Here is a 23,657-nt window from a genome sequence, read left to right on the forward strand (position 1 = left end):
CGTTTTTTTTTTTTTTTTTCTCTCTCTTTTCTTTTTTTTTCTCATTTAGGAATCTAAGGTTTTCCATTTAGACGGGTCCTACTTAGACAGGTTCGACTGTAGGTACAGAATTTCGGGTAATGTTTTCATCTCGCCACAGGGAGTCTATTACTTCACAAAACAGAAGGCACAAAACCCAACGGTACCTAAACCCTATACCTACCTACCTAAAGGTGAATAACTGAATATTTCAGCATATGTTTCGACCGCTGTCTATTCAAATGTAAAAACGGAACACGATTAAATAGACATCAGGGTTTTACACCCGGGCATCTTGCCAGAGATGATGCTGCTGCTGCTGCTGAAATGGTGTGTTGAATTGTAACATCAGGAGGAATGTGACTAACTACCCATGTGTTAGCCTCACAGATGTAGTCGGGGAGTAGGTATAAGGGTAAGTGTACCGTGTACCTATAGTCAAATCTATAGGAAAAATATTTTGTCTGTAAGTAGGTACCCTACTGTCCTGCTACCTAACATTGCTGAGAGTATAGTTGAAATTTTAGTTAACCTTTAGCGTACGGGGAGCTTACAAAAATGGTAAACGATCAAAACCAGGGTTTTCCGCGGGGGGGTTATCGAAACGTGATTTCGCATCAAAAGCAGGGGTGAAAAAAATCCATGAGGTAGGGATTTCACATTTCAGGTTAGGGTAGAAAACATCACCCGTAGAAACTTATCAGGGAGGGGAGAGAGAAAGGGAAATTTCCCCGGTTACACGTAGTCTTAGTTAGGGTTAGGTGGGGCGCAAAATTTTCGACACGTGGGAAAATTTTTCTGGGGGAGAGAATCGAGGTCAAGTGCACGTGGCATTTTCTTATCCAGGTCGATGTGAGGGTGGGGGAGAATTTCCTCCCCCTAGTCACTTTATCCCACGGACGGGACCGGGTTTATTACTTTCTATTAACTTATGTGTGGGGAACCTAAAGTTACGCAACTGGAACATTTTTTTTTTTTTTTTTTTTTTTTTGGTTTTTAGGGGGTTTTTCCCTTTTTTTTTATTTTTTTTTGGGGGTGTTTTTTTTTAAATTCTTTTAATTTTTGGGATGAATGATCAATCCATGTAATAGAAAGTCGTGTGCTATTCAAACCCGACTTTTTCCAAGGGGAATGTTTCTCCCCCCACTTGTTTTGTCGAGAGAGGGAGGGAATAAATCTAGGTCAAACTTTTCTCCCCTCCAAGGCAAAAAGATAAATGATGTCTTACTGTGGTTACTATGGTAGTGAAGTGTGAAGTGTTAATACGTGGTGTTCTCTAACACATTGGTGGGTAATGTCTGTGTTTACTATTGTTGGTCTGGATGGTAAGCCCTAGGTCGCGGGTTCGATTCCCGCCCGGGCCGAACTTTATCCTGAATAGATAAGGTTCCAAGAACGGTTAGTTTTCTCCTATCCTGTTAGCGTGTTGGCCTTCTCTTTTCGAACCCGGGTCCTCCGGCGTGCAAGCCCAGTGATACCCACTCCGCCACGGAAGTCGAAATACAGTCAAACCTGTTTAACTGTGAATCCAAGGAACCGGTAATTTTTTCCCACTTTTCCAGATTTCCCAATTACAAAAGTGTTTCCCTATTACATTTGCCTGGCTAAATTTTGAAGGGGCCACGCTTTTTTTTTTTTTTTTTTGGTTTTTTAAGGTTTTTATTTCGGGACGATAAGACTCTAGCATTTACAATTCCCTCTATCAAACCGCTTTAAAAAAAAAGTACCTAAACTGTTTAAATTCAATGATGGAATTTGGCTTAAAATCAGACCGCCTGACACTGGCAGACATAGGTCTGAACTTTTTCAGCCACACATGCTCCAACTGGTCAGACAGTATATGAGCGGGAGTGGCCGGCGTAACCTGTTTAAATCGGAAATTCGAGCCTCTATATTAAGTGGGAATGGCTTTTTACTAGCGACTCGGTTCGGAGCCTCTGTAAGTGGGAAATGTTTTTGCGGACCTCTGTAACAGGAAATTTTTTGGAAATCTGTCAAGTGCAATAATTTTTTTTTTTTTTTTTTTTTTTTAAGAAGAAATTCCAAATTCACAATTAGGTACCTCTATAAGTGGGAATAGGAAAATGGAAACCTCTCTAAGTGGGACATTTTGTAACTGGGAACTCTGGATCCCTTGGATTCCCACTTAGACAGGTTCGACTGTATAAGTATATGTATATGTTGGTTTGCCTTGTATTGTCTCCGCATGAATATTCAATGCTATTCCGATAATTATTACAATTAGAATACCTAATACAGGGTGTATTCACCAAGTACCTAGTGAGGGTTGAGGTAATGAGGGCATCCAATAAAATTGTAGAGTATTTGCACCGGAATCAAATGTCAGCTTGCCACCCTAGCTATCTCAAGATGAGGATTTTTATTTACTGGAGCCAGCCTAGCTTAGATGGTAGCGCGTCTGCCTTTCAAGCTCTAGGTCGCGGGTTCGATTCCCGTTTGGGGCGTATTTTATCTTAAACAGATAAGGTTCGTTCTCGGAACGGCTGGCTTTCTCCTATCCTGTTTTCCTTCTCTCTTCGCTTTCGTTACAATTAGGACCATAGCAGTTACAGTTTCCTCTTTCAAACCTTCTTTTCTTTTTTTAAGGTCTTCCCAAATGTGGCAAAACTCTCGGAAATAAATTCTTCAACCACTCGTCTGGGTCTTCCTTGTTTCGCATTACCTACCTGTTTATGAATTATGAAGATAACTTAGCACAGAAGCTCTGAAAGTGGTTAAGGTCTGTATGTAGGTAGTAGGTACCTAAGTAGATAGAAGCTGGGTACAATAATTATGCTACATATGTTATGTATTAGGCAGGCAGGTTAGGTATGTAGGTAAATTTGCCTTATACCCATATTACCCGTTGAGCACAGATGACCATTCTATATTGGTTTTCTAGTCACAAACAGCAGATTGTGACAAACACCTTTCAACAAAACCTACAACAACACCAATAACATCATACCTACAAAATAACATTCTTACCTACAATCTACAATAACAACAACAACAACAACAACATTCCCTGTGTAGGTTGCAAAGAGACATCTGTTCTGTGCGAAAAACATCAACTCATCCAAAAATCATAATTATAATTATCAGCACTAAGGAAATAATATCGCCCAACAATCATCATTTTGCAAACTTTTCAGGGAGGAGGACAAAAGAGTATAAACTCATAATATTTTCCCACAGTTTTCTCTACCTTTTATTTGTTAGGTTTATATTAGACATCCTATGTGTTAACATTATTCTTACCGTTTTATTAGATATTATTGGATACTAGGTAGAATAATGTTCTCTACCTTTTGTTCACGCACTTGGAAAAACTTTCAAATTTTCACAAAACTCAGAAACTGAATAGAGGTCCTTAGAGTGGCTTAGAGAGTATAGTATAGAGCATTGCGTCAGGAATCTAAAGGTGTATCCAAATATAGTCGAACGGCTCGGCCGTCGATCGACATTAACTGACGAGGAAAAAATATGTTATCGAGACAGTGTGGACGGTTCAGTCGACATCGGTCGACGGCCGTTCGACTATGTGTTAGAAACACCTTAGAAATTAAAAACCTTAATTTCAGAGGTTGGAAAATTTTCAATAGGCTGTGTCGTTTGTCAACATATACTCGTAGGTATTATTCGGATACCCGCCTCACTCAAAAATATTCAAAACACCGTAATTATTCGCAAAACCTGCGTCAGTTGCGTATCAGCGTCATGCTAAAGGCGTCATTTGCCGATACCTAGCGTCATTTACCATATTAACATCACACATGTTTCGTGTGGATGCAGAAAGCGGCATTCCAATGCCGTCATGATAGGCAACATCAGTGGGCGAAATATCAGAAGACATGGGTAGGTTGGTAGGTATTAAGCATAGGTATACCTACATAAATTTGTATAGGTTACATGTAAAAATACTCCATTTTAACGCCTTAATTATGACCTAGGTACAATGTACGAGTATATGTCTATAATTCTATATGATGTAGTTGTTGTACCTTTAAATAATTTTTAACCTCTTCAGGGGCAAATTACCTCTCAAGCAAAAACTCCATTCCATCGCCATTTTAAGAATGTCTTGAGCCACCTTAATGGAAAGTATTTCCCCTTATGGATGGTTCCTTTCTGGTTCATGCTGTAAAGTTAGCTTGGAGGGAAGCGCATCTGCCTTGTAAGCGCTAGATCACGGATTGGATTCCCACCCGTTACACCTGTTACAGTCGTTACACCCATTACACCCGTTACAGTCGTTACACGGATATTAAACAGATATGGTTCGTTTTCGGAAAGGCTTCCTTTTTCCTATCCTGTCCTTCTGTCTTCAATATCGGGACGATTTCGTTGTTCATATGGTAGCTATAGTTCCCTGAATCAAACCTCTTGGGGAAAAAGAGGTTAAAAAACCAACTGTGCCAAGTTATGAGTTCATTACTTCCTCTCATCTCCCATTCAGTGGTAATATGGTGAACTAGAAAATATCATTCCTAAGCGAGGGCCAAAATCACAAACTCATGTGCCCGAAATTCCATTCTGATTTGCATCATTTTTTGACCTGCCATTTTTTGCGATGTAGCATTATTTTCCCGAGGGAGCCTTTCTATCTTCATATGAACGTACCTACTGGGAATATGAACGTACCTACTGCACGTCATTCTATTGTTTTTATTTATTCCTAATCACGCGTGCAAAGCAAAACCATTGTGCCGTGGTTTTTAATTAGGTACCTATACCTATGTACCTACCTAGATACTTATGTATTTGCCCATGTATCTGTATGTATCTACCTAGCAGGGCGGTATTTAGAGGGGGCGAGGGGCCCGGCCCCACCCCCTCGAGATTCATTTTTCTCCTGTATTATAGGTCAGACTCCGAAAATTTGGAGTATCCCGCCCGTCCATTAGAGTTTAGATTTAGACTCTCGGCCCCCCCTCGACAAAATCCTGGATTCGGCCCTGTACCTAGGTACCTATCTATGTAGATACTTATGTATTTACCCATGTATCTATATGTACCTACCTAGGTACTTACATACCTGGTTTAGTATCTACGACACATGTTCTACTTTATCACCTCTGTCTCTGTTCTTACATAATGTACATAGGTATAATAATGATAAGGGACTTTACAAGACACGATCAAGGCGCTCGCCTGATAAACAGGAGGGCACGGGTTCGAGTCCAGTCGAGTTATTGAATTTTCTAAGGCGCATCTGCTGATAACTCTACCATGTATCTTAAGGCTAAATAATTGAGAAATCACATTGATTGATCTCAGGTACCATAAGCATTGTACAAAACAATACAACTCTACCATCTTGTATATTTCCCGCTCGGAGCGGATTTTATCCTGAACAGATAAGATTCGTTCTCGGAACGGCTGCATAGGCGGTTCTTGCCTAAATTTTTGGGGGGGCTTGATTTTGAAGGTACACCTTCAAAATTTTGATTTAGCTTTATGTAAAAAAAATCTGGTGTGAACATCACACGACTTTCCTTATCCTATTGAATGATGCTTTTTTGAGTATTATTTTACCCTAACTTTTACCATATCTCTAACCGTTTAGTCGGTATAGCTGAAAACCGCCAAAAAACGGTCGAAATCCGTCCAAAAGCGGTCAAGCGCAGCACCTATCTTAACTAAACGTTTTCTGTTGCATCCTTGTCACATTTGTGAACTACATACCAAATTTCAAGTCTTTCAACTACATACCAAATAGCTCATACCGTTCTCGAGATATTTTGTTTACAGACAGACAGACACACAGATACACACACGGACCAATGGCTGAAACTTTGGATTTACCTAGGCTCTAGGGACCTCAAAACGTGTTTTAGCATCAAAAACTGACCATCGAAAATTTGACCCGATTACATTACTTTCCTTCCTATAGGATAAGGAAAGGATCAAACGATGCACACATTTCAACTTCCCTCTTGCTCATCAGCCAAACACACAGTGCTCAGACGTTCATATTAATTAATTTATTGGGAAACGTCACATTGGAATTCTTGGCGATGTGGATGTGTTTGGGGGGAGCCTACAATAGTGTTTAGGTATGACGGAATGACGGTAGGTACATGAACAATGAAAATACACTTAGGTGAAAATAATTTGGGACAGATTCATTGACTTTACAATTGTTTTAATACCTATTTCACCAGCCTAGTTGGCTTGGTTGGTACGTTGGTAGCGTGTCTGTCTTGTAAGCGCTAGGCCGCGGGTTTGACTCTGCCCGGGACGGATTTTAACCTAACCGAATACTACACGTATACGCAATTAGTACGTCCTTTTTCAACCTGGCATAGTTCGGACCATCTTGTTCGCAATTAGAAAATTGTCGCTGCACCTTTCTAAGTGATACACAAACCGTGCACCTACACATCTAAGTCATACACAAACCGCTAAGCATTAGACGTGCTGTATAGGTATAAAAATTTCCAATGGTCAGATTTACCCTATGTACACTAGTGAGCAATAAATCCGGAACAGAATTTATTTCATCCCCTCAGCCCATCACACATTGGAAGCGCGACTTTAAGGCCAGCCACACACTATCAGGTAGACCTGTCAGGTACACCTGATACCTGATGCGCACACACACTATCAGGTAGACCTGTCAGGTACACCTAATACCTGATGAGCACACACACTATCAGGTAGACCTGATAGTGTGTGGCTGGCCTTAGTAATGCGTAGTTGCCTAAAAAACCAAACCTATGACAATACCAGAGAGTTTATAAGGGATGAAACCAGGCAAGGCAGGATACCTTCCAAATTCCAAACGAACTAGGCTGACTGAAATTTTGTTGATATTGAAAAAAGTTGGAAATCAATATGTTCCGAATTGTTCGCCCGTGAGTGTATGTATGTTAGTTACAGCATTTGTTTACCTATGTCTTATAACTTATATGATATTTTGACCTATGAACTATATCTACTATCTACGGTTATATGGCTGATAGTTATAGGGCTCTATGTTAGTTACAGGGCTATATGTTAGGTATAGGGCCATAGGTACTGTAGGTTGCTATGAATTTTCCATGTGCTGTAAACATTGATAACGGTTGCTTTTATTAGTGGGTTACCAGATAGGTAGGTATAGGTATTCATAGTAGGTAGATAATATGTACCTATATTCTATACTTGTTTTGTTTTATACCGCTGTTTTCTATTAGGATAAAAGTAACTGTACCAGTAAAGTTATTAGCCCTTGTAAAAAAAAAAAACATTCTAGTTATTGGACCCCTCAGTGTAGAAGATTATCAAAAGATGGGGTACCATTTTTACTTTCCTTTTCCTATAGGAAGGAAAGTAATGTAATCGGGTGAATTTTTTAAAGATTTCTTGAAGATACTCGGTAGGTCGTGAGTAGCATTCTGTTAAATCCATTCCGCTGATGTTTTATGCTAGTTTTGTTTTCATTTGCTTTGTCCTTATATGTCGCTTTTATAATTCTTTTACCACTCTATCAGCTGTTTCCCATATACTTTTCTGTCGTCATTTTTATTATTAATTCATTTTTTTTCTCGTCATTTGTTATGATTTTAATTTTTCTTCTTCTGGTTTTAAACCTGAGATGATTTGGAACGATTATTTGTTGTTCTGATAATTTTTGCGTGATCGTTTCCGCCCATAGAAGGTATACGAGTATTAAGTGGGTAATAATTATATTCTCCTGATGTTTTGCATATGAGAAGGCAATATTATGTACTATACATAAATATGTACCTACTATGTACATATTATGTACTATGGATATACAACATGTTATTAGTTCACGGGATCGGAGTCATTAATGTCATTACCTATACAAGCTGCTGGCACTATGTATCTAGTCCTCGTGTGTTTTAACATGACCTTGTCATGTCTGTGTTATATGGCTAGAAATATTATATGTTATAGATACATACATATGACTAGAAACACATGGAGTTAATACCTACCTATATATCTATATACCTACACTTGGTTAACAGGGCCGTTTCCAGGACTTCAGCCAGGGGAGACTCAAGAATCCGAGGAAAGAGGGGGGGTTGGTATGACGTCAGAATTTCTCAAATTGAGAAGCTTCAAGTTGTTAAGCTGCTTTTAGGAACGCAGCCCAGTTATGAAACGGTTAAATAGACATCAGGGTTTTACACCCGGGCATCTTGCCAGAGATGATGCTGCTGCTGAAATGGTGTGTTGAATTGTAACATCAGGAGGAATGTGACTAACTACCCATGTGTTAGCCTCACAGATGTAGACGGGGGGGTTTAGGGTTTATTTTCCGAGGGTGATGGTGTGAATTTATTCGGCTGAATGATGATTGTTGAGGTTCCGAAGGTTTTTTAAAGGAGGAAGGAGGAGGAAAAGGAGGAGGTGGAGGAGGAGCAGGAGGAGGAAAAAACTCTGTACAGGCAACAACTGATGGTTTCAGTTTCATGGGTTTGGGTCACGCTCTCATGGTCGACTTGAAACTTGAAATTCACTTCCTTCGTTCAAGGCAAGGATAAAGGAACTTGGAAAAATCTTATCCCAACAGAAAACATAATACTTACAGTCGAATTTGTTCAAGAGGATCGAACAACTCTGTGTCTCTATAAAATGAACAATTTCAAAAGATAGATTAAATGACGGAATAAACAAGAAGAAAGAAGATCCGTTCCTAATTATCCAGTTTCGCCTGTCATTGCTCAAATGCTCATCTCATATTACAATGCTTTTCTTATACTAAAGTACAACTACGTCATACTTCAAACTGTCTACGTCATTCGAAAGCTCTCTATCCTACATACATATTTATATACCTTAGTTACATTTAGTCTATTTACATAGGTTATGTACCTATCGTTATACATAGGTATACAATATACATACATAACACATATTACATAGTAACTTTTGTAACTCGTATTTCCAAAAACTTCCCTCAATGTCTGTAAGTCTGTATACCTACTGTACAGTGTTGTACCTACACTTTTTTAACAGGGCCGTTTCCAGGACTTCAGCCAGGGGAGACTCAAGAATCCGAGGAAAGAAGGGGGGTTGGTATGACGTCAGAATTTCTCAAATTGAGAAGCTTCAAGTTGTTAAGCTGCTTTTAGGAACGCAGCCCAGTTATGAAACGAAGTATTTTTCACACTTTTTGCTTTTTTTTTGCGAAATACCTATTCAATTCAAAAGCGAAAACCGAGAAAACTTTGCCGAAAACTTGATAAAACGGAAAAGTTGAAATGAGTTTTTCATCTGGTGAGGAAAAACTGCTCAAGGTTATGTACAGAAACGATAAAAATAATGGTAGACCAATATTATGGTTTTCGTTGTCCTACATTTATATTATCGTTTTTGTTAAAACTTATTCGTTATATAAACAGTTGAAAAGTTTTACAGAAAACGCCTCAGGTAAGTAGGTATAAGGCTGTGTCGTTTGTCAACATATACTCGTAGGTATTATTCGGATACCCGCCTCACTCAAAAATATTCAAAACACCGTAATTATTCGCAAAACCTGCGTCAGTTGCGTATCAGCGTCATGCTAAAGGCGTCATTTGCCGATACCTAGCGTCATTTACCATATTAACATCACACATGTTTCGTGTGGATGCAGAAAGCGGCATTCCAATGCCGTCATGATAGATAACATCAGTGGGCGAAATATCAGAAGACATAGGTAGGTCGGTAGGTATTAAGCATAGGTAGGTACCTACATAAATTTGTATGTTACATGTAAAAATACTCCGTTTTAACGTCTTAATTATGACCTAGGTACAATGTATATGTCTATATGATGTAGGTGTTGTACCTTTAAATAATTTCTTTTTTTAACCTCTTCAGGGGCAAATTACCTCTCAAGCAAAAACTCCATTCCATCGCCATTTTAAGAATGTCTTGAGCCACCTTAATGGATAAGGGTAAGTGTACCTATAGTCAAATCTATAGGAAAAATATTTTGTCTGCAAGTACCCTACTGTCCTGCTAATAGCTAACATTGCTGAGAGTATAGTTGAAAGAGATATCCTCGTAGATTCGTAGAAGCTTAACCCATCCTTTAGGGCTGTTCGCCCCTACACTTAAGCCTCGGAGTGGGCTTTTTGTGTTTGGAGTTAAGCTGCTATCCCCGGGCCTTGATGGAACCTCGTAGCACCCTCGCTGGTATATTTCAACCTCCCCAGTTTCTCTAAAATTCACCTGCAGCAGCTCTAGAAAGTCCACACAATCAGGTTTATTCCAGAGAAAAGCTGTGAGTCCATATATTATTCCATTAAGAGAGGATACCAAGAGGTGCCATCTATGTAGGTCAGAGAGCTAGCTCAGGGGTCTAATGAGGGATATTCGGGTACATAGTTATGTCGTTGTACCCTACTTCCTGAGACGGACTTGACCATATTCACGCACCCTCAAAAGAGCCAGTGTTATTGTCTGTGGCTTGACAGGGCTGGTTTTGTCTCAGTTATACGTCCTCCAGCGAGACCAAGAGATATCCTTGTAGGTTGTAGGTACCTAGGAACATGTACATTGTATTTACATCAAGGAGCTGAAATGCAAATTGATATGTGAAAATTTTCCGTCTGTCTTTGTCTTCTTGTCACAAGAAAATGGCTCACTCGAAAGTTTTTTTTTCTTTTTTTTTATTCATAAGTATTGGAACCTTATAGAGATTTTTTTCCCGATACAGAGCAACTGATTAACCGAACAACCTACAGCTTCAGAAGTTCAGAACCCAGTTGAATTTCGAATTCAGTCAAAACGGGGAGCTTACAAAAATGGTAAACGATCAAAACCAGGGTTTTCCGCGGGGGGGTTATCGAAACGTGATTTCGCATCAAAAGCAAGGGTGAAAAATCCATGAGGCAGGGATTTCACATTTCAGGTTAGGGTAGAAAACATCACCCGTAGAAACTTATCAGGGAGGGGAGAGAGAAAGGGAAATTTCCCCGGTATTGTTACACGTAGTCTTAGTAGGGTTAGGTGGGGCGCAAAATTTTCGACACGTGGGAAAATTTTTCTGGGGGAGAGAATCGAGGTCAAGTGCACGTGGCATTTTCTTATCCAGGTCGATGTGAGGGTGGGGGAGAATTTCCTCCCCCTAGTCACTTTATCCCACGGACGGGACCGGGTTTATTACTTTCTATTAACTTATGTGTGGGGAACCTAAAGTTACGCAACTGGAACATTTTTTTTTTTTTTTTGATCTGAAGGGATTGTTTGCTTTCTTTTTAATTTTATTGTGGGTTGTCTTTCTTTAAAGATGTTTTTTGATAGAGGGAACTGTAACTGGTAAGGTCTTATCGTCTTGAAAGCGAAGAGAGAAGAGAGACAGGACAGGAGAAAGCCAGCCGTTCCGAGAACGAACCTTATCTGTTTAGGATAAAATCCGCCCCCATACGAGAATGGAACTCACTAGGATTATAATTATCTTGTAATTATGTACCCGACCGACCGAGCGAGTGACAGACACCGAAGCGAATACAATAGTCCGTCCCTTATACCTTTTTATTATTATCTTGTAATTATGTACCTATGTAAGTTGACCCCATAGCAGGTCCAGATTTTTTACTTTTTCTAATTTCTTTTAATTTTTGGGATGAATGATCAATCCATGTAATAGAAAGTCGTGTGCTATTCAAACCCGACTTTTTCCAAGGGGAATGTTTCTCCCCCCACTTGTTTTGTCGAGAGAGGGAGGGAATAAATCTAGGTCAAACTTTTCTCCCCTCCAAGGCAAAAAGATAAATGATGTCTTACTCACCGAAGACTGGTCTGCTGAGAGACCAGGTGAATTTCAAGTCAGTATAGGTATACTCGTAATTATTATTTTCTGTTATTTTACGGGGCGTTCTTTTTCGACACGAAAATGTTTTCGTAATTCACTTCTATTCAGATAAAAAAAAAAAAAAACGTGGGTGGTAAAACGAAATTTGTTTCTTCTTCTTCTTCTTCTTCTTCTTCTTCTTCTTCTTCTTCTTCTTCTTCTTCTTCTTCTTCTTCTTCTTTCATTTTCTTCTTGTTCTTTTTAATCCAAACTCTTAACATAATTTTCGAGACGTAATTTGTTCGGAAATAAAAACTAAGTTCACAGGCCTCATTATGACCTAACAAACAAATCACGGCCCCATTTATCAGGCCCCTACATTCTGTGGCTCGCTTCTTGGCAGTACTTTGAGTAAAAAGTATACTCTTGTGATAATTACTTAAAATAATAAATTGCATTATTATCAGAGACTTGCATGTAATAAAATTATAAGACAATTTTTTTCTGGTGTACAAGTAGGGGAGAGATGGTTGTTATGGGCACCCTACATTTAATTGGTACCAACTACCCATTATGAAGCAAAATAGCTTGGAAATAATTCAGGAGATAAGAGCTGCAGGTTGCTATTATCTTGTGATTATGTACCTATGTAAGTTGACCCCATAGCAGGTCCAGATTTTTTACTTTTTCTAATTTCTTTTATTTTTTGGGATGAATGACCAATCCATGTAATAGAAAGTCGTGTGCTATTCAAACCCGACTTTTTCGAAGGGGAATGTTTCTCTCCCCACTTGTTTTGTCGAGAGAGGGAGGGAATAAATCTAGGTCAAACTTTTCTCCCCTCCAAGGCAAAAAGATAAATGATGTCTTACTGTGGTTACTATGGTAGTGAAGTGTGAAGTGTTAATACGTGGTGGTAGTGAATAGTGAAGTGTTATTACGTGGTGTTCTCTAACACACTGGTGTGTAATGTCTGTGTTTACTATTGTTGGTCTGGATGGTAAGCCCTAGGTCGCGGGTTCGATTCCCGCCCGGGGTGAAATTTATCCTGAACAGATAAGGTTCCACGAACGGCTATGTTTCTCCTATCCTGTTAGCGTGTTGGCCTTCTCTTTTCGAACCCGGGTCTTCCGGCGTGCAAGCCTAATGATACCCACTCCACCAAGGAAGTCGAAATACAGTCAAACCTGTTTAACTGTGAATCCAAGGAACCGCGGTAATTTTTTCCCACTTTTCCAGATTTCCCAATTACAAAAGTGTTTCCCTATTACATTTGCCTAGCTAAATTTTGAAGGGGCCACGTTTTTTTTTTTTTTTTTTCTCTCTCTTTTCTTTTTTTTTCTCATTTAGGAATCTAAGGTTTTCCATTTAGACGGGTCCTACTTAGACAGGTTCGACTGTAGGTACAGAATTTCGGGTAATGTTTTCATCTCGCCACAGGGAGTCTATTACTTCACAAAACAAAAGGCACAAAACCCAACGGTACCTAAACCCTATACCTACCTACCTAAAGGTGAATAACTGAATATTTCAGCATATGTTTCGACCGCTGTCTATTCAAATGTAAAAACGGAACACGGTTAAATAGACAAAGTTCATCAAAGTAAGTGCTAACTGCCCCCTCTTACAGACCATGCCTGCTATACGTACTGTCATCACTGCTAAAGTCTCGAATGATAAAACAAACATGTAAAAACATAGATATATACAAACATACACATACTTATACTTATACATAGTTCATTGTAAATATAGTTCATTGGAGCATTGCACTCTAAATGATTCCACGTAATAGCACGTCCTCCCCCTTTCTCTTCTCATAGCATGACCCTCTTCCCTCTCCACTAGTCCATTCCCACATGTCCATAACCGCGTCTGTCCTGTAGTATGTCCCCCCTTTTCTCCAAGAGCTCTCTCTCTTTCTCCTCTCTCTCTCTTTCTCTCTCTCACTCTAACTCTCTCTCTAACTCTAACTCTATCTCTCTCTAACTCTCTCTCTAACTCTAACTCTCTCTCTCTAACTCTATCTCTATCTCTCTCTCTCTTTCTCTCTCTCTAACTCTCTTTCTCTCTCTCTAACTCTAACTCTCTCTCTCTCTCTAACTCTAACTCTCTCTCTCTAACTCTCTCTCTAACTCTCTCTCTAACTCTAACTCTCTCTAACTCTTTCTCTCTCCCTGTCTCTCTCTCTCTCTCAGTATCTAGTTCGCGTTCCACGCATTCCCTACCCGTTAGCCCCCTTTTCGATGGTTCGGGGGGTTTTAGGGTTTATTTTCCGGGGGTGATGGTGTGAATTTATTCGGCTGAATGATGATTGTTGAGGTTCCGAAGGTTTTTTAAAGGAGGAAGGAGGAGGTGGAGGAGGAGTAGGAGGAGGAAAAAACTCTGTAAAGCCAACAACTGATGGTTTCACTTTCTTGGGTTTGGGTCACGCTCTCATGGTCGACTTGAAACTTAAAATTCACTTCCTTCGTTCAAGGCAAGGATAAAGGAACTTGGAAAAATCTCATCCCAACAGAAAACATAATACTTACAGTCGAATTTGTTCAAGAGGATCGAACAACTCTGTGTCTCTATAAAATGAAAAATTTCAAAAGATAAATTAAATGACGGAAAAAACAAGAAGAAAGAAGATCCGTTCCTAATTATCCAGTTTCGCCTGTCATTGCTCAAATGCTCATCTCATATTACCTACAATGCTATTCTTATACTGATTAAATGACGGAAAAAACAAGGAGAAAGAAGATCCGTTCCTAATTATCCAGTTTCGCCTGTCATTGCTCAAATGCTCATCTCATATTACCTACAATGCTATTCTTATACTAAAGTACAACTACGTCATACTTCAAACTGTCTACGTCATTCGAAAGCTCTCTATCCTACATACATAGTTATATGCCTTAGTTACATTTAGTCTATTTACATAGGTTATGTACCTATCGTTATACATACATAACACATATTACATAGTAACTTTTGTAACTCGTATTTCCAAAAACTTCCCCCAATGTCCTGTAGGTCTGTATACTTCTGTACAGTGTTAGATGATATAGGTTTCGCCGAAAATAGAAGAAAGTTTAGTCAGAAAGCAGAGAAAGGCAGAGGAATGGAGGAGTTGCAATTGGGAAAATATTATTAATAAATGGTCGATTCCTACGTAAAAAGTTGAGACACTACATACATAGTTATATCAATCAGTCAATCGAATTTTAATTTAACATAAAAACGTGCTGCTCACAATATCGAGTATGTTTTTTTTTTTTTCGGGGCATCATTATTTGATTTTTCTTAAAATAACGACTAAAAACAGCCCGCACCATCTTCGCATCCCAAACCTCTTGCCCTCTTCCTTGTACCTCTGATCCTCATACTTATTGTTCTAATGATTGCGCGTGATTAAGATTAAAACCTCTTTCACCACATCCATCGCAGACTGAAGGTAAGTTGTCCGGTTCTCTACCATATCTGATCGCCAAGGCATCTCTGAACTGAGCGGCAGTAAGATCAGTTCTATCAGAAGCTGTTGGTAAAACAGTTAACCACTGAGAAGCTTTGTTTTCAATCACTCTTCTAACGCTCCTTTGACACTTTTCAGGCAATTTCTGCAACACTTCCTGACAAGTGGCTTCTTCTTGGTGTTCTCTTGTTTTTCTTGCTTCATCAATAGTTTGAAAATTATGGCAATTGTGTTCAGCAAAATTGAGATCAGTTCCAGAACATATACTTTCTATGAGCTTGGTATTGGCCAAGATGGAAGTGTTGTACTTAATAAGATTGTTTTCCGGGTTGCCAATACCTAAACCGCCCAATCTAGCAGGTAAGGCAAACAATTCATGTTCTTCGGCTGGTATTTCACGTCCGATGATTTTAGGCATCAGAACATTTCTTATACTCTCTTTTAAGGGATTATAATATTCAGGGTTTACTTTCACAACTCTTTGTAGATATGACCATTCATGTTGTAAAGATTTTGTCAAAACGGCGTGTACTGCTTGAAAATCGTTATTTTGCTTCCTGTTCATAGATAAACGGAAAAAAATCATTCTCAGCCAATAAACAACGTTTTCAAGATTAGTCTTATAATATTTAATGGCGCAATCCCACGAAGGCTAGGTACATGTAGCATGCTATAACGCCATCTCAAGGTCAACATGGGGCAACTTGCAGCATACTTCAAAGGGTTTGCATTGGATTGATATGGTCTTGGACTCTTGGAGCATACTTGTCTTCATATTGCCGCAGTGCCCGCAGTTTAAAACCACTCACTCACTCCGATGGCGTAGGGATATGTGAATTCCGTGCCGACCAGACTGCTTGCCTCCAAAGAACTCTATGTACAATATTTGGACCCTACTTCGACCATCAAACCCAGTCATGGAAAAGGAGACACAACAGCGACATCCACGCCCTATCCAAACAACCAAATATAGTAGCCACCATGAACACTAACAGACTACGATGGCTTGGTCACCTGATGAGAATAGACAAAAACAGTTTAAAACCGCATTTCTAAAAATTAGGACGCCCTGTATAACTCACCTTGGGTGGCGGATCCGTTTCCATTTCCTTCCGCGTATCTTCCGAGTCCAGTTCGACACTGATATTATCCCGCTTTAACTCCTCCAGCAGTCGCCTCCTCTTCTCCCTCACCATCAGAATCCTCTCCTTCTGTAGTTTGGTCTGCACCTCCGCCACCTTGTCGTAAAAAAAACATCAAATCTTCAAATTAAATTGATCCCAAGGGCAAGGCAATGCCTAGACCCTTGACAAATGTAGAGTACCTGTGAAGGCATGTGATGTGTTCCAATCCACTCATCTCAAATTCTTTGTGGTAAAGCAGAGAGCTTTTTCACAACTTTTGTGGATATCACAGCATTACAAAGTGCCTCCTTTGCAATCACAATTTCCATATTTCAATAGTCTTACACTGGTAATGACGCTACTGGTCGTTACTCGATCAAAGTAGCTACTCGATTGTCCTCACGAGGCTGAGAGCACCCCGAACTCCAAGCCGAAAAAACCTCGGCCCCGCCGGGAATCGAACCCGGGTCTCCTGCGTGCAAGCCTAGTGTGATACCCACTCGGACACGGAAGTTGCCCATTTTCTTTGCCAGTGCCAGTGTAGTTAGCTTGGAATTTAGCTAATTAGGAAGGTAGCTCGCGCTGCCTTATAAACCTCATCCGTTTACGATAAAATTCGCGCAGGGCGGGAATCGAACCTGCGACCTAGCCCGTACAAGGCAGACGTTACCTTCCAGCTTCCAGGACAACTAGGCTAAGGAAAGGTTTCAAAACTCTTAAGCTGTGTCCACACATAGTCGATGGCCCCACCCGACCGTCAATTGACGAGGTGAATCTACATACATATGTTGTCGAGGCAGTGTGGACGGTCAACATCGATCGATGGTCATCAACGATTCTGCATCTTGTAACAATTCTTCAAATTGACCACCATTCCACATTTCAATCCTCCTTTGGATTAATCTCCGTATATCTGGACCACTCTTTACCATGATATTTCTTTGTAGGATTGTACTACAAAGAACAAATATTTTTTCTGAGTATCCATTTCTTGGTAAAGCATTAACCAATTCTGTTGTTTCACTACATAAGAGATCGACAAATAGTCTACCAATATTTCCCTGAGGAAGAGCATATTGCTTACCCGATAACTTGATTGATCTCTTCCAGCGTTCACGCCATATCGAATCATCACCTCCTTCATTACATATCAAATTAGCGCCAAATGCTCTTTGGAAAAGATCAGTAATATGAGCAGGAATACTTGGTATATTATCATCGTGGTTTACATCTGAAACATTGTCATCTGAAGATGTGGTTCCTCTTGCACTTGAATCATTTTGGTTAGACGAAACATTTCTATGGGCGGCGCGTTGTCATCTGAAGATGTGGTTCCTCTTGCACTTGAATCATTTTGGTTAGACGAAACATTTCTATGGGCGGCGCGTATGTGGTTAGCAAGACCTCTTCTTTTGTATGTCCCTTGACAGTGAGGACATAATACATCATCTTGGGATGAAAGCATTTTGACAGTGAATTTTGGAAAAAGAGAAATTAAAAACTAGCGTTTTATCTTATATACCTTAGTTACATTTAGTCTATTTACACAGGTTATGTACCTATCGTTATACATAAATAACACATATTACATAGTAACTTTTGTAACTCGTATCTGTAACCAAAAACTTCCCCCAATGTCTGTAGGTCTGTATACTTCTGTACAGTGTTAGATGATATAGGTTTCGCCGAAAATAGAACAAAATGAGAAAGCAGAGAAAGGCAGAGGAATGGAGGAGTTGCAATTGGGAAAATATTATTAATAAATGGTCGATTCCTACGTAAAAAGTTGAAAAAATTCCAAATCTGAGGTCAAAACTCCGAAAAAGTAACTTTAAAAGGTCGAAAATTCAATTTTTAATTGCCGTTCTAATTTCTAATGAAAAAGTTCAAAGAGTTGTGACGCCAGATTTCACGTCAAAATGTGCAGAAACGCTTGCGCACAAACAAACGAAGCGGAAGTCATGAATTATGACGTCATCGCCTACGGGAGCGTATGTCGTGACGTCAAACTTCACGATTTACCGGTATTTTTTTAAACCATTTATCTCGGTATCTAGAAGTCGTACAGGAAAAAGAAAAATTCCGTTGGTCCTCATTTTTCCTACTCTATGACTCTGAAACATCACCCAAGTAAGCGCAACTGATCTATTGTGAAAATTGTAGAAAGGGGGAAGGAGAGAAAAAGAAAGAGAGAGAGAGAGAGAGAGCAGAAAATAAGAACAAAGTAAAAGTTGTTGTTATTCACTCTATGCGAATGTGTGGGCGGAAAATACGAAGAAAGTAATTCGACGAAGAAGAAGAAGAAGAAGAAGAAGAAGAAGAAGAAGAAGAAGAAGAAGAAGAAGAAGAAGAAGAAGAAGAAGAAGAACTCATAAATATAAAATACTTAGAAAGAAGAGGTAAATAGGTATACAAAAATAGAAAATCAAATGAACTACAGAAAGCTGCGAGAGTGTGAGAGGGAAGGATGGAGGGAGAGAGACGGAGGGAGAGAGAGAGAGAGACTGATAATTAAATTTTGTTTGATCAAAATGGTTACATAATTATTTAGAACGCTAAAAATATCTCTTCAACAAAGAGCCATGTAACTTTTACGGAGCTACCTAGATTGATTTATAAAGAAGAAAAGAGGAAGAGGGGAAAGAAAGAAGAAGGGAGAGGAGGAGAAGAAGGAGGTGGAAGAAGAGGAGAAGAAGAAAAATACAGAAAAAATAGTCAAAGAGGGATGTTGATTGCATGATAAGCGTTTTGGAAATAATTCCTTGAGCGAAGATTTTTACTTTTTTAGAAGAGGTTTGATAGAGGGAACTGTAACTGCTAAGGTCTTCAGGTTAAAATCCGCCCCGGGCGGGAATCGAACCCTAGCGCTTACAAGGCAGACACTCTACCAACCAAAAGCGAACTGGCCACACTTATTGCATAAAAGGTTTGGAAATAAGTCCTTGTGCGAAGCTATCGATCACACACAGACTAACATATGAGTAAGAAGTAACAATCCTGGGATAGCCTAGCCTCTGTTTTGTGAAATGTGGCCAACAACGGACCTCGTGTCGGAAAAGGGGGCCTAGCAATAATTCAAAGCTCGGGGGAGGGTTCCAAGTATGGTGACCTAGATAAAAAGCGTGACCTAGATACGTCAATAAATATACAAACCTCCTTCATATTACCAGACATTCGGATTTTTCTAGCCCTGGAAAAAAATTCCCCCTCGAAAATCCCCTCAAAAACCCTTTGTGTTGTGGAATTCTCCCTCAAACTACGTAACTGACCGAAGGAAGTGAGGTTCTAAGTTTTTAACTTAACCAGTTTTCATTCCAGTTTATCTGCCACGTAAGCACTAGGCCGTGAGTTCGATTCCCGGCCGGGGTGGATTTTATCCTAAATGGATAAAGTTCGTTCTCGGAACGGCTGACTTTCTCCTATTCTAATCCTCCTTCTCTTTACGCTTTCGGGCTGATAAGACCCGGGTGGGGGAATTTAAACACGTAGGATACCAGCCTAAATGTCTCTTGCTACAGAAATAGCAAAGGTTGAGTGGGAAGAGCTGTCACTCGTAAATTTTTTGACGTAGCCCTCGAGAGCGATCACTAGAGCACCCTAAGGCTGATTGAGAGGCTGACGAAAAACGCCGATCCCGTCTGAACAAGCGGGAAAGGCGAAGAAGAAGGCAACATTCACATTCCTTCTCATACCCGCAAAAATCCCCTAAAAATGCCCCCTAGACGCCAACATTTCAACTATTTAGGGGAGAGTGGGATGACCCCCCACCCTCCCCCGTTTCTATTTTCGTTCTAAGTTGCGTTCTATTCAAGGCCGAATTGAGGGGGTGGGGGGGGAGTTCATGGCCTAGGGGTGAGCTTTTCCGAAATTTCGAGAAGGGAGGAAAAAAAGAGGGATAAGAAAGGTATTATTATTATTATTTCAGATTTTTCAATTTTCTATTTTTTTTTTTTTTTTTCAAGGAAATTTTTTTTTCTTTCTATTTCTATTTCAGTTCCTCTCGAAATAGAAAATTATTAATTACCTCCCTATGTAGCTTTCAATTTACAAACATTTTAAACAACAAGCTGGGCCCGTCCCTCCGGGAATTTTTTAGCCTGTAGTTTATTCGATCGTGGTTAAAGAATACCTATGTACCTACCTAATTTGTTGCTTGAATAAGACAAGTCTGGCGGGGGGACTACCAGGAAGGATATACCAGTCTGGAATTTCCCTTACGAAAGAAATGACAAAGGCTGAGTGCGAAGGGCAGCCACTCGGAAATGTTTTGTTTCCAAAACCAAATGTCAGCCTAAAGCAATCACCCTATAGGGCTGATTGAGAGGCTGACGAAAAACGCTGACCTCGTCTGAACACGGGAAAAGGTGAAGAAAAAGAAGAAGCGTGGATAAGACCAAGATTATCTTTTACCAGAAGCAGACCAGCTCTAAAAAATATTATTGTGGTCAAAATAGGTAGTGGATGTGACTTAACTCCCTCCTTGCTAAGCTGGAGTTTTTAAGTGTTCCTATCAAGCATGAATGCTTGTCACAAACGAATGTTTTTCAAAGAAATTAAGTGTATTTATCAAAATTTGCTCCTTTTTTGTGTACCTAGTTAAAAAATTAAAAAAAAAAATAAATAGGTAAATAAATAAAAAAAACTTTAGCGAATGTGCTTAAAGTTTCCAACATTAATTTTTCAAAGGGAAAAACAAGTTAGCTGTTGTGCCAAAACTTCAGAAGTTACATTGTTCAGAGGAGGGGAATTACTGAAATTAGGTATCTAGTTAGTTATAGGTAAATAGTTATGTATTACCTATAACGGAAAAGTTGGAAGATACATCAGAGGACGAAAGGAAAGGGGTAGTTGGGAAATTTTCCAAGGTGGCTACCTACTTGTTTACTTTTAAGTTACTGTAAGGTTACTTAATTTCAAGTTAGTGTGGGGCGTTACTAACTTTCAAGATAGAATGAGGGATATTTACTTTTAGGTCACTGTGCGTTTTTGTTTACTTACCCCGTAGGTAAATTAGTACCTTGTAGGTAAACCTACTTACTTTCAAGTTATTGTGAGAGTTATTTACTTTTAAGTTATAAGTTTGAGTTTCTGTTTACTTACTTTTAAATTGGTATTGGCGTTACTGACTTCCCAGATAGTGCACGGGTTACATACTTTAAAATAAGTGAAGGTTTACTTACTTTTAAGTTAGTAGATAGTATTAGATATGAAATTACTTACTTTTAAGTTAGTGGATGTTGAGTTCTATCGACTAGTTTATTGTACTGTAAGGTAGATATGAGATGAGTGGAGGTTATTAGTGGAAGTATGTTCAGTGGACTATACAGAAGTCTGGAAGTTGATGTGGCAGAAGATTGCACTGGATACGGGGGGAGAGATCTGGGAACAGAAAATTAAATTGAAGAAATTAGTTCTGTAAAAAAAAGTGTTTTCTCTACCATTATTATTTCATAGCAAAAGAAACGACTGATGCTCCATAAGACTCTTGTGATCTGATTCGTAGTAAACCCATCCCAAATTTTTCGAAGTTTGAAAGTCGCTTCTGCTAAAGGTTTTTAGACTTTGTAGTGAAAGAGTTACTCTCCACTCACCGACAACTGACCAAGCTACCCGTCAAGTTAACCTCACCCAATCCGAGTGGGTTCGGGAAAATCCGGCAACACATGGATCTAACATCAACATCATTGAAGGAAGAAGAGAAGGAAGACAAGGAAGAGGAAGGCCCCGCATGAGCTTCATGGAGCAGATCATCTGGTTGCAACAATTACGAAGAAATGACCCAGGACAGAGACAGATGGAGAGATGTTGCCAACCAATCCTAGGATTGAAGCAATAGATAGATAGATAGTTTTTTTAAGTGTTTTCTCTCCCATTCTTATTTCATAGCAAATGAAACAACTGCTCCAGAAGACTCGTGTGGTCTGTGTCCCATCCCAATAGCAAACCCATCCCAATTTTTCCCAGGTTGAAAGTCGCTTCTGCTGAAGTTTTTTAGACTTTTTAGTGAAAGGGTTACCTACTCTCCACTCACCGACAACTGACAAGCTACCCGTCAAGTTAACCTCACCCAATCTGAGTGAGTCCGGGAAAATCCGGCTACATATGGATCTAACATCAACATCATTGAAGGAAGAAGAGAAGGAAGACAAGGAAGAGGAAGGCCCCGCATGAGCTTCATGGAGCAGATCATGGAGTTTGCTGGCACAGATTCCTACAGTGAGCTGAAGAAATTAACCCAAGACAGAGAAGCATGGAGAAGAGTTGCCAATGCCAACCAATCCTTGGATTGAGATGATAGATAGACATGGATATAGTCCTTGGACGGATGGTCCCCATCCAAGTACCAACCATGCATAACATTCGTGGACTTGAGTCTCTGGATAGATTTTTCAGTGTTAAGTTTTAGGAAGATATGTTTCAGAGGAATTATCTAAAATGTCAGACTTAACATCAATAATTGCTTTTTAAGCCTGGGGATTTACTGGGTAGGTATTATACGCATTCTGTAGCTTAATTACACACTATTACCAGTATTACGCAATGTATAACCAGTATAACTTAGTTACGCATTGCGTAACGTAATTACGCACTCATTAGCGTTTAGGCTGATAAGTACGTGTATCTATTAAGAGTATTGAGTTGCCAGCTTTCAATCAAGAGACTTTACAAAGGCTCAAATGAGAGTGATTATTACAACAAAGGTAGCAATTTACAGGTATGAATTAATATTGTGAAATTCTCTTCTACCCACTCTCTTTCTATCTCTCTATCTCTCTCTCTCTCTCTCTCTCTCTCTCTCTCTCTCTCTCTCTCTCTCTACCCATCTAGGTACCAACCATGAATAACATTCGTGGATGATTTGAGTCTCTGGATAGATTTTTCAGTGTTAAGTTTTAGGAAGATATGTATATTTCAGAGGAATTATCCAAAATGTCAGACTTAACATCAATAATTGCTTTTTAAGCCTGGGGGATTTACTCGGTATTACGCATTCTGTAGCTTAATTACACACTATTACGCATTACGCAATGTATAACCAGTATAACTTAATTACGCGTTGCGTAACGTAATTACGCATTGCGTAACTTAATTACGCATTGCGTAACGTAATTACGTATTGCATAACGTAATTACACACTCATTAGCGTTTAGGCTGATAGGTACGTGTATCTATTAACAGGTATCTGATAAGTACGTGTATCTATGAAGAGTATTGAGTTGCCAGCTTTCAATCAAGGGACTTTACAAAGGCTCAAATGAGAGTGATTATTACAACAAAGGTAGCAATTTACAGGGTATGAATTAATATTGTGAAATT

General features: G+C 39.4%; 1 protein-coding gene across 1 annotated transcript in view; it reads right to left on the reverse strand.

The window, feature by feature from the left end:
* Positions 1–21,714, reverse strand: part of LOC103509422 (protein Tob1-like) — a 51,037-nt gene extending 29,323 nt beyond the window's left edge. The window contains exon 1 of the mRNA XM_026823764.1: positions 21,560–21,714. The gene's annotated coding sequence lies outside the window, so the exon portion shown is untranslated. The remainder of the gene's footprint in view (positions 1–21,559) is intronic.
* Positions 21,715–23,657: the final 1,943 nt, after the last annotated feature.

The sequence above is a fragment of the Diaphorina citri genome, unplaced genomic scaffold (genome assembly GCF_000475195.1).
Source record: "Diaphorina citri unplaced genomic scaffold, Diaci psyllid genome assembly version 1.1 scaffold497, whole genome shotgun sequence".
Lineage (NCBI taxonomy): Eukaryota > Metazoa > Arthropoda > Insecta > Hemiptera > Psyllidae > Diaphorina > Diaphorina citri.